Source organism: Zea mays, chromosome 1, assembly GCF_902167145.1.
Source record: "Zea mays cultivar B73 chromosome 1, Zm-B73-REFERENCE-NAM-5.0, whole genome shotgun sequence".
In the NCBI taxonomy this organism is placed as follows: domain Eukaryota; kingdom Viridiplantae; phylum Streptophyta; class Magnoliopsida; order Poales; family Poaceae; genus Zea; species Zea mays.
The window spans coordinates 168498954-168512716 of record NC_050096.1 but is presented as its reverse complement, the minus strand read 5'-3'; the positions used below and the strand labels follow the sequence as shown (position 1 = coordinate 168512716).

At 40.2% G+C, this 13763-nt stretch overlaps 1 non-coding gene across 1 annotated transcript; it reads left to right on the top strand.

Annotated features, from left to right (window-relative positions):
- Positions 1-8018: 8018 nt before the first annotated feature.
- Positions 8019-8212, top strand: LOC111590631 (U2 spliceosomal RNA). The gene has a single exon (XR_004855697.1). It is a non-coding gene; the product is annotated as a U2 spliceosomal RNA (small nuclear RNA).
- The last annotated feature ends 5551 nt before the right edge of the window (positions 8213-13763 follow it).

Below are 13763 nucleotides of genomic sequence, written 5' to 3'. Positions count from 1 at the left end.
CTAAATCAGTATTTTCCCTGATGAACATGGACGTTATTTCCCCAGACTATTGACTGTTATGTAGTTTGATACACATACTCCATATGCCTTTTACAATTTCCTCTATCTCAGAACTGGCTTTTAGTATGGTCTCTTGACTCTTGATTATACCAGTTTGTAACTTGAACCTTTAGAATCCCTCTGACAGAATTGAGCACGTGAAGGCAGTAAGTTGCATAACTGAGAAGGATTGTTAATCTTGACTAACTATATTTACCTCAACCATTTGGTTCTAGGCAATGCATATGCTTTCAAGGCAGTGAAAGATTCGGCCGACTTTTGCTGTCCTACCTATGCATCATCGCTACAACTGAAATGTTCTGCCTATATCTGTATTAAGGTCTTCTTGGTGGACTCTGCTAATAGCTTTGCGACCTGAAATAGGTCTAATAGTTTGATTTGATTGCTTCATTAAAGTATCATTATTTCTGTGAGTAAACCCAATATTACTGCTTTAACTAGATTATACCTTTTAGAGAATGATGACATCTGCCAACCAGCTTTTATTTTGTAAATTAATTATTGTTGATTTTTTTGAACATTTGGTTAATGCTTTTGCTTGAGTCATATTTGACATGAATATTGTTATGGTCTTATGGATTCAGGAAATGTTTTTTATTATCTTTATGTTTGACTATGAACTCTATTATCTTTTGAACTATCGTGTATATATAAAATACATTACACAACCGGCAAATGTATAGCATGAATATAAACAACATCAATGAATGTTGCATGTTAGTTGTATTGCATCTCATATTTTTGTCATGCAATTCTTTAGAACATGTTTATGCGTCGATTAGAATGTTTTGGAAATTTTCTATTCTGTTAGGATATATTTTTTCTATTTTTTCTAGAACGAACTCTTTTTAAAATCACGAGGAGATATTTTTATGAGCTCTAAATATTCTATTTAGTTTTAGCGTATCTAATCTCTATCTAAATATGTTTAAAATTTTAAAGTGTAGAATTTTTTTGTGGTTTAAAAACCTTATCAAGTATTTATCGCTCATAAAAATCTAAAGGTATGGAGGTAATTTAAATAGCCTTGAGAGTTTAGGTGGTAAAATGTATGTTTTTAAAGTCTAAGGAGAAAAATCAAAATATAATAATAATTTAGTAAGATATAATATATTTTTTCTACAAATTAAGTATCATGGAAAAAATCTGTTATATATCCCTGTACTATTGCCATAAAACTCTAAAACCAGACATCTTACCCTTTGAATTCTAAAAACCACTAAATGTTATCCTCACTAGTTTCTGAGTTGTTTTGAAGATGGTTTTCTTCCTTTTTAGAAAAATCTCTCTCTACTATATTAAATCCACGGTTTCCACCGTTAGACTATCTTCAGTAGGCAACATATCTCATTACTTATCTCACTCACTATTTTAAACTCATTTCTACAAACAATACATCTACAATGCAAAAAGCAATATTATACATGTTTGCATACACGACGTTGCTGGAGTTGCCTTATCATGCTACCCCATATTTAAATAGTAAGATAAAAAATATGCACAAATAGACATTTGAACCATGGCTGATGCTCTAAACTTATTCATACCCAACTAGCCAAAAGTGCACACATATTTTTATGTTTTATATTGTATATTTAAATATAAATAAAAACCATAGCAACGTACGAGCACTCTGCTAGTGGTAAATACTTGATGACATTTTCAAACCACAAAAAATGAGTCTACATCTTTATAAAAAATGAGAAAATTTGGGTCCAAATAAAATATCTAGAGCTTATGAATATACCGATCTCTAGGTACTTTTAAACAACAATTTAGCTCTGAAAATAGGAAAAAAAAATCTAAAAAAGAACATTTCTAGAACATTCTAATAGTTCTAAAGTTAAAACCACCTTAAAAACACAGCAAGCTAGGGTCAAAAAGAGATCTGTATGGCTTTAGAAGTTTAGAGAGGTAAAATAGGTCATGTTTGTTTTAGCTTTTTTGCTGATTTTGACTATCAGAAGTTGCTGTGAACTGTCAAACGTCCAGTCTTTTTGCTAGCTTTTATGAAAATCACTCAAGCGAAAACCATCCAAAATCAACGTGAACACATAATTGGTCGATTCGTTGTGACAGTAGGAATATGTCACTTTGTAGATCTTAAACCATATAGACCCATTTTATCTTTCTCTATACGTAATATGCACAATACTCAAATTCTGTCGGCAGCGAGATTCCCTCGCAACCAGATTAGCTCACGAGAAAAAAAAAAAGCTTAGGCCACAGTTCGAGGAGGAACCGACTAGAGTGTAGTCTTTTTTTATATATCATATCATCGTGGGCTTAGTTTGGCTCTTATTGGGGCATCGTAGCTCCAGATGGGCAGCCCAATAACGTTTCGCGGACGCCATGGCAGCCACCGCCCCAGCCTGCGGCGGCGAGGAAGATGCTCCGGCGGATATGATGGAACGCCTCTTCCGATCTCCGCCGCCGTCGTCCCGGTGGCCGGGGGCGTCGGCATGTGCCTGGTCCAAGAACTTAACTTGCTCTGTGATTCTGTGAACTTGATAGGTAAGATAAACATCTGTTGTAATCACAGTGGTTTTTATTATAATGGGTTCTATCCAAGTTTGCATCAGTCTATCCAAGCTTATTGTCTTACGCTGTTTACATACTGAAGTTTAAATATGGATGGATAAGTTGATGAAGGTAGCCTACTGCTCGTTGCTGTGAAAGCTGCCATTTTCAGATTCTCCAAGCAGCTACACTACAGATATGTATGGACGGGCAATTTTCTACCGAAGTTTTGGACAGAGAAAGTGGACACCGCATCTGCCAGCCATAGCTTCCTAAGCGCCTGTTTGAATCTCGGACTGAAGTTTAGTACGTACAGTTTTTGGATGCTAATTACAAGGGCTAAAAAAAGGTAATGGCGCTGCAGATAAGTGGTCCCTTTTGCATGCATTTCGCCTTGTGCAACTAACTATCTCATCAACTTGCCTTTTTTTTCACTACATTATCATGGAATCTGTATTCCATCCCTACGAGTGCATCAGGTCATTTTGTACTATACATTTGGCTGTCTTTTGCCCTGCAACTTAGTGCATTGTCTCATCCAATGGCGTCAGTAGTTACCAGCAGATCCTCTCTTCACCTACATGTGAGGAGTAGCTGCAGAGGATCTTGTTGCGTTTACAGGCGGATTTGAGCATTTCTTGTGAGATGCATCGCATCCATGTGCGCTTCTCAGAGCTGCCGAGCCCATGCATATGCACTGGTCAAACATCGGGAACCTATATATATATCACACAAGCGATTAGGTTAAAGTGTGTGCAAAGGTTAGACGACCTTTTGGTTAGCTGCTTTAATCTGCTCGGGTTGGCATACTAAAGTCTGGCCAACGTGCAAGGGGGCTTATCCAGCTTTTTTTCCATCAATGATGGCAACCCAAACGCATACAAAGCTAACCTGACCCTGAGGATAGGGATGACAACAGCGAATTTTCCGTCCGGAAATAGCTCTTCATCCTTGTCTCTGTGACGAAAAAAAAGTTCTCTATAGAAATCCTATGAACGTCTGCGATAGATATTTCTTCATCATCTCCGTACCCCGCGGAGATAAATCTCCGACGGAGATCTCTGTCCTCATTTAAATTGTAATTAGGACATATTTTCCTTTGTTATTAATGCAAACATTGTCACTTATACATATCATTATATGTAATAAATCATCATGTGTACATCGAAATAAATATATTTGTACAATAAATGATCTTTTGGCACAGTAATTATTTATTTTTATTATTAACTAGTACACGAAAACATCATCACGTCGTGAAAATTTAACAGGTCTCCGCGAGGAATGGAGATAGGGAATGCTTCCCCGTCCCGTCTTGTCGGTGGAAAAAATTTCCTTGTTTACATTCACATGAAAGAATAAACTTCTTCTTCCTGTTTCCTAAGAGCGTACTTGGTGCATAGAGAAATAGAGATGATCCCATGGATACCTCAATTTCCCTGTTCACTAAATTAGTTCTAATGGAGAAATTCCACCCTCACCGGAGAATCAGCGACCGATTGCCATCTCTGCCCGAGGGCCTACAGGGCCTATCTTTTTTGATGGCTGGATTGGAACAGGGCTTATAAAACCGACTAGCCGGCCGGTTGATAGCTGACGTCGATGGATTCTGGCAGAGTTTGACAAAAAAGAAAAAGAATCTCAAATTGTTCTTCGCTGTTCAGTCATCAATCATCAGAGCACGAGAATAAACAATGCCTGGGGCCCTGGGCAGCAAACACTGCCTAGCCGGCTCTCCCAAACAGGCCTGGAAACAAAAGAGCTACTACCCGATATTGCTCCTTCTGCTACTAATCAGTCTACTACCCTAGTTTTTTTTTTCATTTTTCACGTCGTACAGTTCATACCATATCATAATCACTGGTGTTTTGGTGACTCAAGGCTAACCTACGCAAACGCTACGAGTAGCATGCTCAGGTTTGGCACTTGTGGAGTTTAGGCAACTGTATGTGTGACTTCGGTGTGCGTGTTTAACTGTTTATTTAGTGGATAGGACCTTCTTTCTAGGATAGCGAGCTGGCTCGGCTCGTCCGAGTTCGAGATGACTCGTTAAGCTAACGAGCCACAGAGTCAGCTTGGCTCGGCTCGTTTAGCTCGTGATCCAGAGAAAAAAAATAATAATATGTAACATGTTCATCAATTATTAGTTTAACTCATAAGTTATAGAAACATCACATGCATATAACATGTTCATCAATTATTCCGTAAATGATATGCATATAGTTTTGGTTTGCTAGAAATATGGTAGCTCATTTAGCTCACGAGCTGGCTCGTTAACGAACTGAAATAGAATGTCATCTGAGCTCGTGAAAAAAATCAAACGAGCCGAGTCGAGCTAAACATGAACCGAGCAAGCCAACAAGTCACGATCAATTCATCCAGCCCTGCTCCTTCCACACACACACAACAGTGCCCACTTTAGCAGTGCCCACTTTAGCTTACTCCATTGCAACAAGCAAAGGCCTATGGGGATGGGAGCAAGAAGCTTTTCAGGCCCCTCCCTCCCTCCCGGCTGTGACATCGACGTGACCAAACCTGGGGTTTCCGTTTGTTCATTGTTCTCATCATGCTTTGATATCCACAAGGCTTGAAGCATTTGGTCAAAGGAAACATCGGTGAGTGGGGAGTGGGATGGGAAAAAAAATTTGCCAGTGGGCAGTTGGTGGTAGATAGGTAGCAGCACCAGTGCGGTTTCTGAACCCTCGTTTCATTGAAGACCTCTTCTAGTTGCCGCTGTTACCGTTTCCTCTGCATTAGGTTTGCCTATACTAGTGATCTGGAAGACTGACGAGGTTGGTGTGAGTCAACACTTGTGGCTTGATCCTTGAATTGTTTTCTGAACAGTAGGAAGGATGCGTACAATACAACATGGCCACTCTGGCTTTCTCCCTGTCTCTAGTGTGGCCGGCTCTGTGGGGTGGGGTAGGGGTAGGGGTAGGGGTAGGGGTGTAAGGAGTGTAAACGGTATGAATATTATTCGAGCATTTGATCATTTGAAGAGGTTAATTATTCGATCAGATAGTTTTTTCAAATATCTGCAACATATGTGGATTTTCGGTTTCGGATATCCGGATATCTTTTCGGATAATATTCCCAGATATCTAGATAGTTGTGTGCATTTTGATGTTTTTGAGAAGATTTTTTATAATAATACATAAATAGCCTCAGAAATTCATAACATTTTACAGAGGCACAACATATGTCCAGGTTATCTTATTATAGAATGTTTATTAGTCTTGGTAACTTATTTGCATTTTTTGGCCGACACTAATATATTTTACAATTTCAATTATTTTTTGATGTTTTTATGCAGAAAGAAATTAACAATACAAAAATATCCTTAGAAATTCATGAAATTTTACGGATGCCCAACATAAGTCCACATATAATCTTATAAATGTTTGTACCATAAAATCCACAATATGTCATTATTTCTTCTATTTCACATTCACTTGCTGCATAAGTTACACGTGAAATCACTCTAAGTATCTAAGTTTCAAAATAATCAATGCTTCACTTTATCATTTTCATATGGGGACTTGAGGTTATCTTCTTATAGAATGTTTATTACTCTTGGTAACTTATTCTTAGTTAAGGACTTCCGAGTAGCACCTCCAAGTCTTGGGTTCGATTTCTATCGGGAGCGAATTTTCAGGCTTGGTTAAAAAATCCCCTCGATGTGCCCCATTCGCTCTCGTGTTGCGATATCCCGTGCGCAACCCTCCGGTTAGGCCGTTGCAGAGTGGACAGTTGACGCCGACCCGTTAGTGATGGGGAGCCCGGGTTCGGGGATTTTCTCGGTCGGGACCATTGTTTCGGTCTCTTCTTATATAGAATAAATAGCCTCAGAAAGAAATTAGTAATGCATAAATAGCCTCAGAAATTCATGAAATTTTACAGAGACACAACATATGTCCATGTATAATCCTCAAAAATGTTTATACCATAAAATCCATATGATATCAACGTTTCTTTCATTTCACTCTCACTTATTATGTGAGTTACATGTAAAAATCACTTTATATATAAATGTTTGTGCCATAAAATCCACAATATGTCATTATTTCTTCTATTTCACATTCACTTGCTGCATAAGTTACACTTAAAATCACTCTAAGTTTCAAAATAATCAATACTTTACTTTATCGTTTTCACATCTGCTTGCTAGCTTGCGATAATCCATAAATGCACCTCGGAACCCCATCCGATCCCATCACGCATGCACCCTTCGTTTCCAGGCGCGGATCCCCGCGCTCGTCCTGTTGCCCGGCTGAGCCGATCGCCAAACGCGGCGTGTGGACGGTGGTCCATGGCAGCCATGCGCGGCTCCCGGCCTGACCCCCGGCGAGCGGCCCAGATCTTGGCGCCCTCCGGTCCCCCGGTTCCCCACTGTTCTAGCTAGTCCAAAACGCCGGCCCTTGAATCGTGCGTTTTGCTCTCACTGCTCACTGCCCGCACTATGTCATGATAGCTTGTAGACGTAGCAGACAGCGACTTCGTCTGCAGACAGCTCCTTCTTCTTCAGACAGCTTTGCGTATGCCCGCCCTAGCTAGCTCACGAGCTGATGGATGGACATCTCGGACACATCGTCACAATCACAAGCTCTAGTTTTTCTCACCATGTGTCCGGTCAAAATGCTTCGGTCAGCCCGTTTTCACAAGGTCTGCACTTTCAAAAAACTAGACTGCATATGTAAAAGTGCTGTTGAGATAGATAGATAAAGCCTCCGTTTTTTTATGATTGGGCGTGGCAAGATGCTACGGATCAGCCTCACGATTCCTGAGCAGATACCACGCCGTGTCGGTATTATGTCTCCGCTCGGTGCTCGCTTTCAGAGGAGCCTTTGCTTTTCTGGATCCAAGCCGGGGGCGGTTTGTCTCACTACCCGTTCGTTTCTGCAGAGGAGCGTTGCGATTTTTTTTTATTTTTTTTGGACGCGTTACGAATTTTCGGGACAGGTGATGCCGGGGTAGTTGGGATTAATTGGTGTGATTCATTTCACAAACAAATCCCTTTACTATACATGCGTTTTATTACTGTATGCATTTTATTAAGGTATGTATTTTATAAAGGTATGTGTATGTATATTGTATAATAGAGAGCCTGCAGTGGCACAACGGCCTGCCGTTTTCACGCACTATATTCTAGGGCCACACATGACTCTTTATCTCTGGATAAAGATATTTCGGGAGCAAACGTGCCTCGTCAGCAGGAGCCTGTGAATTAATATTGTTCATGCTTTATTATATTTTTTTCCCTCGAAGATCATATCTCTACCGCTTTAAAGCACCGATTTTCGTGCATCACGCATGAAGCACGTAGGTATATTCCCCACACGTGGCACGGCGCTCGCACATAGCACCGCATCACTAGTCGAAGAAGGATGAGGATCGCCCGGACGAGCTATTAAAAACAGGATCAGACTCCTTTTCAATTCATAACTTTCTCAGGCTTTTAGTTAAGATAAAATATAGTATCTGCTCTTATCAATTTAGTATCCGATATGTGGACCATATGTTCGCTTTGATATTAAATTTATTTTTTTACGAGTATCAAATATGATTGTATGCTGTCACGGCGTGCGAGCATTGTTAATAGTGAGATCCACACTATTATTGCATGCTAAGCTCGTCAATCTTGCATGTACGAAGCTAAAGTCGGTTATATTTAGACCCTATTTGGGATAGTTCTAGCTTCAGAAAATTTGGTGGAGCAGCTCAGTAAGTACTCTAGAAAATCGTGGAGAAACATTTAGATAATTCATTTCGTTTATTATTTAGTATAAATTTATTTTTAAAACTATTTAAATTGATTTTATAAACTACATCTCTGCATTGAAGCTATAACCTGGAGTCATCCTAAACACCTCTTAATAGTTAGCTAATTTGGTCTAACTAGTAAAACAATTGTTAGCTAGATTATCAGCGCGCTAACAATTAGCTAAATTATTAACTAGGTATGTTTGGATCTAAAGATCTATAGTAGCTAACAATTATCTCCTTGAATCTATTTAATTTCTTTTGGATCTAAACAGAGCCTTACATTATGCCAAGAGTAATCTATCAGAATAATTTTGAAATGTTGATAATAATTTTTTAAGAGGGCGTGAATAGGAAAGGAGATACACTAGGGCTTATGCAAGAACATAGTGAAGGGAGTCTCTTTTCCTTAATCTGGTCAGGTTGCTCGATAATCTTCGATTACTTTTCAATGCATCAAATATCCAAAGGCATGCAGAACACTAGGATGCTTATGACGACGATGAGGGGTTGTTTACATATCATAGTTTTGACTTTCCACAGAAACTCCAAAAATCGTCTAGAATTGAGCCTTTTATCTTAAAAATACTTATTAGTTTTAGCAATGCCATGTTTCGGAAAACTAGATTTGTAACATCAGAACATCTCAAATCTTTCCAAAACCGCGATGCTAAAACTCCAAAATAATACTCTACATCGTTGATCACTTCTCTTAGAAATGGTGTGGCGAACTCAAACATCTTGTTATCGATGCCCAATAAAGCCCTATGGCTGGTCAGTAATCTTATTAGACATTTTTCCTTCTATCCTCTTATAGTGTGTCGCAAACTCAAATATCTTGGCATTATGCCTAATCAAGCCCTATGGCTGGTTATAGGTCCTATATATCTGATAACATAGAAAGTGTCGATTTTTCTATCTGTCGATTTCTCTATCCGTCTCTTGGCTTGTTGTCCTACTCTCACCTCTAGGGGCATACACAAAATTCGATGATTAATTCACAAACTCAAATTATTTAGACCCTAATCTGAAATCTAGATCACAATTTCATATAGTAACCTTAGATACCCAAATTAATTTAGATAGTTTTTTATTGATCCTGCTACCCAAATTACCCATAATACTTGAAATTTATGTGTGATGTGTATGAGTGCATATGTTTATGTGCTTCAACAGGTTGTCAGAGACATATGTTATTCGATACTTTGGTATTTACTAGCCAATGATTAATTGTATATTTCATGATAGATACGGGGTCCTGGTCTTTCGTCATCAGGTTCACAATAACTATCGATTTATTGGAGAGCAATACATCGGTCTGGCTTCAGATTATAAAACACCCCAACACTGCAGCCTTAGCATCACGTCTCCTCTAGTTATCAAATGAGTTTTAATCCATTTGAGCTCACCAAGAAGGTTAATCCCTTCTTGCGAATCCAAAAATACAAGCAAGAACTTGAACATGTGTAGCTCAATTGAAGTGATAATTGTAGATGTATAGTGAAGATCTCGAATGTGGGATTTCAGAAACCCATGACAGTGCCTGTTCAAAAAGGCATATTGACCTAAAATAAAATCTGAGCTCTAACGCAACATGGCCCATGTGTGGCAGAACCACCCGAATTATTCCAGCTTAAGTGTCCAAGTCGCACCTTAAAGGTAGCAACACACTTAAACCAGAATAAACCGTTTAGTTCTTCGGATCTCGTCCGATAGAGCCACATACTAAGGATCGAGTACCATTAGCCCACACGATGGTGAGACTCAGAGAGAATACAATAAACATGAAAACCACAAATTAAAGTACTTGAGTTATTACATAAATCGGAGTTTGATAAAAGATAACAAGTTCTCAATAATGCAGTGGATAATAGATAATGTCGGTACAGAGGAATAGGGCAATGCCTAGCCCACTACTCCTCCTGGTCCTCTCCTGCCGAAGCAGCATCCCACTCGACCGTCCAACCCGGTGGCAGGGTGGAAGGCCAAGTCACACCATCAACCATGTCTTGTAGTATACCTGTAAAAATATGCCACAAGCAAGGCTGAGTATACTAATACTCAGCTAGACTTTCCCGGTGTGAGGAGTCTGCTCCTCTACATCTAGATGAAGTTGTTTGGCTGAGGGGTTTGGTTTGCCAAAAGCACTAGCTGAGTCTAAAAACAGTTTTAGCTTTCCAGTTTTAGCATGATTAATTAAGCTAGGTTTGCTCATCTCTAGGCATACATGGTAAAATTCATTTAGTACATTCAACATATTATCTCGATAAACCTCATTTCACTTTTTACTCGATGCAGTACAAGGGGTCAAGCGGTCTCATTAGCTGCGAGAAGCAGACGATTCGAATCGAGTTTTAACCTTGCAAGGTAAACCTAAACACACAACATGTAGGGGCACTCTGTCCCCACACATATCAACCGTCCCCATCGATTCCCTGGCAATGGAATAGGCTCACGGCCTTGGCGTACAATGCTGCAATCGTCCCCGGCTGCCGCCGTGCAACGACCGCACTTGTACCCACCATAGCTAGAGACTCTGTCTCAGGTCTAGTGAGAAGTAAAGTCTGCAGGCAGGTTCAATCAGGTACTAGGTTTACCGGTTACCATATTTCTCGACATGTGTTTAGTACTTTCAAACGTTTGACTCAGGTATCCGCACATTAATCCTTAATTTCCATTCATGTCTCATAGACAAGGCATCCACTCTGGATCCAAGTCCATAGACCATCATAGATCTCGTTATCAAGATGAATACAATCAATTTCTGACCTCGCGCGAGTGCTAGAAAAATCACTCGACTTCTACCGAGATCCCTAATTTCGCAAAGCAGCTACTCGACCTAGCATACTAGTATCCATCTCAAAAAGGAATCCTGGGTTCATGCAACTAGGGTTTCAAGCAACTCCTACACTTAGTGCACATTACAAACCTACAAACATTAAGTGCAGTAAAATAGCATATATAAATGGTTATGCATAAAACCGGGGCTTGTCTTCAAATACGGGGGCAGCGGGAGATTCTTCGGCGACGAGTTCGGAAGCTGGTTCCCGAGCTTCCTCTTGCTGTGCTTCTAGCTCTTGAATCAAGACGTACTCTCCTTCCGTGAGATTGCAATCTATTGAATGCACATGTATGGGTATAAATGCAACATAATTATCCATTTGTACAAGTCTAAAGTGCGTACCGGTTTCAAGGATTTCTTCCTCTTTTTAACTTTTAAGGTCTTTTATAGCGTAGGTTGAACTATGCCTCTGTCTTAGAAATTTCCAAAACTCCTATAAAAATTATAGTGGCTTCCTATTGGCTTACACAGGTCTGTCTCAAAAACTGAGGCCTAAAATGAGAGTGGTTTTCTCTGTACAAAAATATTAAAATCTAGGGCAAAGGGGGTACTTTGAACTACAACCCTTGAGTAGAAATGACTTCTGCCCTAATATTTACTTTTGCTTGTGTTTGTAGGTGATAACATGCTTCTATGCCAAATTTTAGCCAAAGATACCTAATGGTTAATTAATGGTGATTTTCTAAAGTTTGGGGGCTTAGTGGGTGCTTTCTACTACCACTCTATTTGAAAAATGTCAAACAACAGATTTCCCAATTTTTCTAGTTTCTTCTTTGCGCAAGAGAAATCATTCCTAAAGTTGGTTATTTTCACTTATAGGGAATGAGTTGTATGATTTCTTAAAATATATGATCTTTCTCATAAGACAGGGGGTGGGATATATTCCACTGTATTTTCACCTTAGTTTTATATTTTTCCCTTATAGTACACATCATAAGTACTTAGGGAAAATAGGGTTGCTCACTGTTTCCCACTTTTAGTCTTTCTTTTTATTTTTTTTGAAGTATTGGCAAAACCCTAGCTTTATTTGTTTAACCCGCTTACTGTGATTTTTGGGGTGGTTACTATTTTTACAGTGGTACAATAGTGGTCAAGGGTCTACTAAATTTTCCTCCTCACTGTTGCATAAGTCCTATTATTTTTAATCATTATATTTCTTAAGTACTCAATACTTAAATAAAATCATAACTTTCATATCAGTACTGGACTAGGGTTTCATATATTTTCTTATGAACTTTATCACTTAATCATGCTAGAGAAATAATATTGCTCTCTGGTTCCTATTTTTAATCCCCTTTTTGAATTTCCAAAAGTTTGGGCAAAAGTAGGTTTTAGTGGATAAACCTTGCTTAGCTCTATGAACTATGGTGCTTAGTATTTTTAAACAGTGCTACTACTTGTTAAGTATCTCCCTAATTTTTCTCAGCCCTAGTCCAAAAGCATTTCTAGTTTTCTCTCCATTATTAAGTTTTGGGCAGTTTTCTAATTTAATTCAGAACTCTTGAAAATAGTATAGGAAACATGGGGTTTACTATTTTTATTTGATAGTTCATATTTCATAGAGTCTAGCAAAATTGGTTTGACAAAATTTGGATGAATATTCTTCAAGTTATGTATTTATCAAGTTTGCTGCAGATTTAAAATAACTTAGAAATTCGAAAAGGAAAAGAAAAACATCTTTGCACTCGGGTCCCTGGTTAAAGTTTTCTTCTTCCCTTACAAACGAGTCCTTGGTCTACTATTCAGCTGAGTCTGTGGCTTAACATTTAATCCCCTAGAATTTCCTGGCATCTAACCCGCGGTCCTTACGTTCAATGGAACAGTAGCTGAAAGGAAAATCGTCGTGGTGCGGCTTACCGTCGACGGTAAAGTTCCGGTGGGGTGGTCGGCGACGTCGGGGAGGTCACGAGGGTCACGTCGATGGTCGGCTCATCGCCTATGGTGGCCGGAGCTGTTCTGGCTTTGTGCGCAGGCGGGCGAGCTCGTCCACGGTGAGAAGCTCGGCCTGTACACAGCGGTAGAGTTTGATCCAGTGAGTCGGGGAGCTTCATAGAAGGTCAGTGAGGTCGTGGGTGTAAGGAATTTGGGAATGGCTCACCATGTAGTCCGGTCCACGGGCGGCGGTGGGCGACCGAAGTCCGGTGATGTCGGTCTCACTGTTCCGGCGGGGCAGGGCCTCGGCTCGAGCTTGGCAAGGCTTCACGGCCTCTCAGGGAAGCTGTCCAAGGGCTCGGGCGAGGTTGGGGCTCTACGGGAATGGCTAGCCACGGCGACCGTGCTCGGGCGGTGGTGCTTGCTCTTTGCGATGAACTCCGGTGATCTCAGGCTCGGGCAGGAGTGAGGGCGTGCGAGGGAGTTTGACCAAGGCCTTGTGGGCTCTTATAGGCGTGGGCGCGGGCGCAGCGCAGGCGCGCACTAGCGTGTCAGCCGCGATCAAGCACGTGGCGGCTTGCTTCTGCTCGTGTTCAAGCGTTCATAGGCTCCAAATCTTCGAGAATTTGGGCAAGATCCCATTGTAAGATTTGTTCCCCTGACTGAGCTCTGTCGTTTGCGTGTGGAAGCCGAGGGGTTTTCGAGTCTG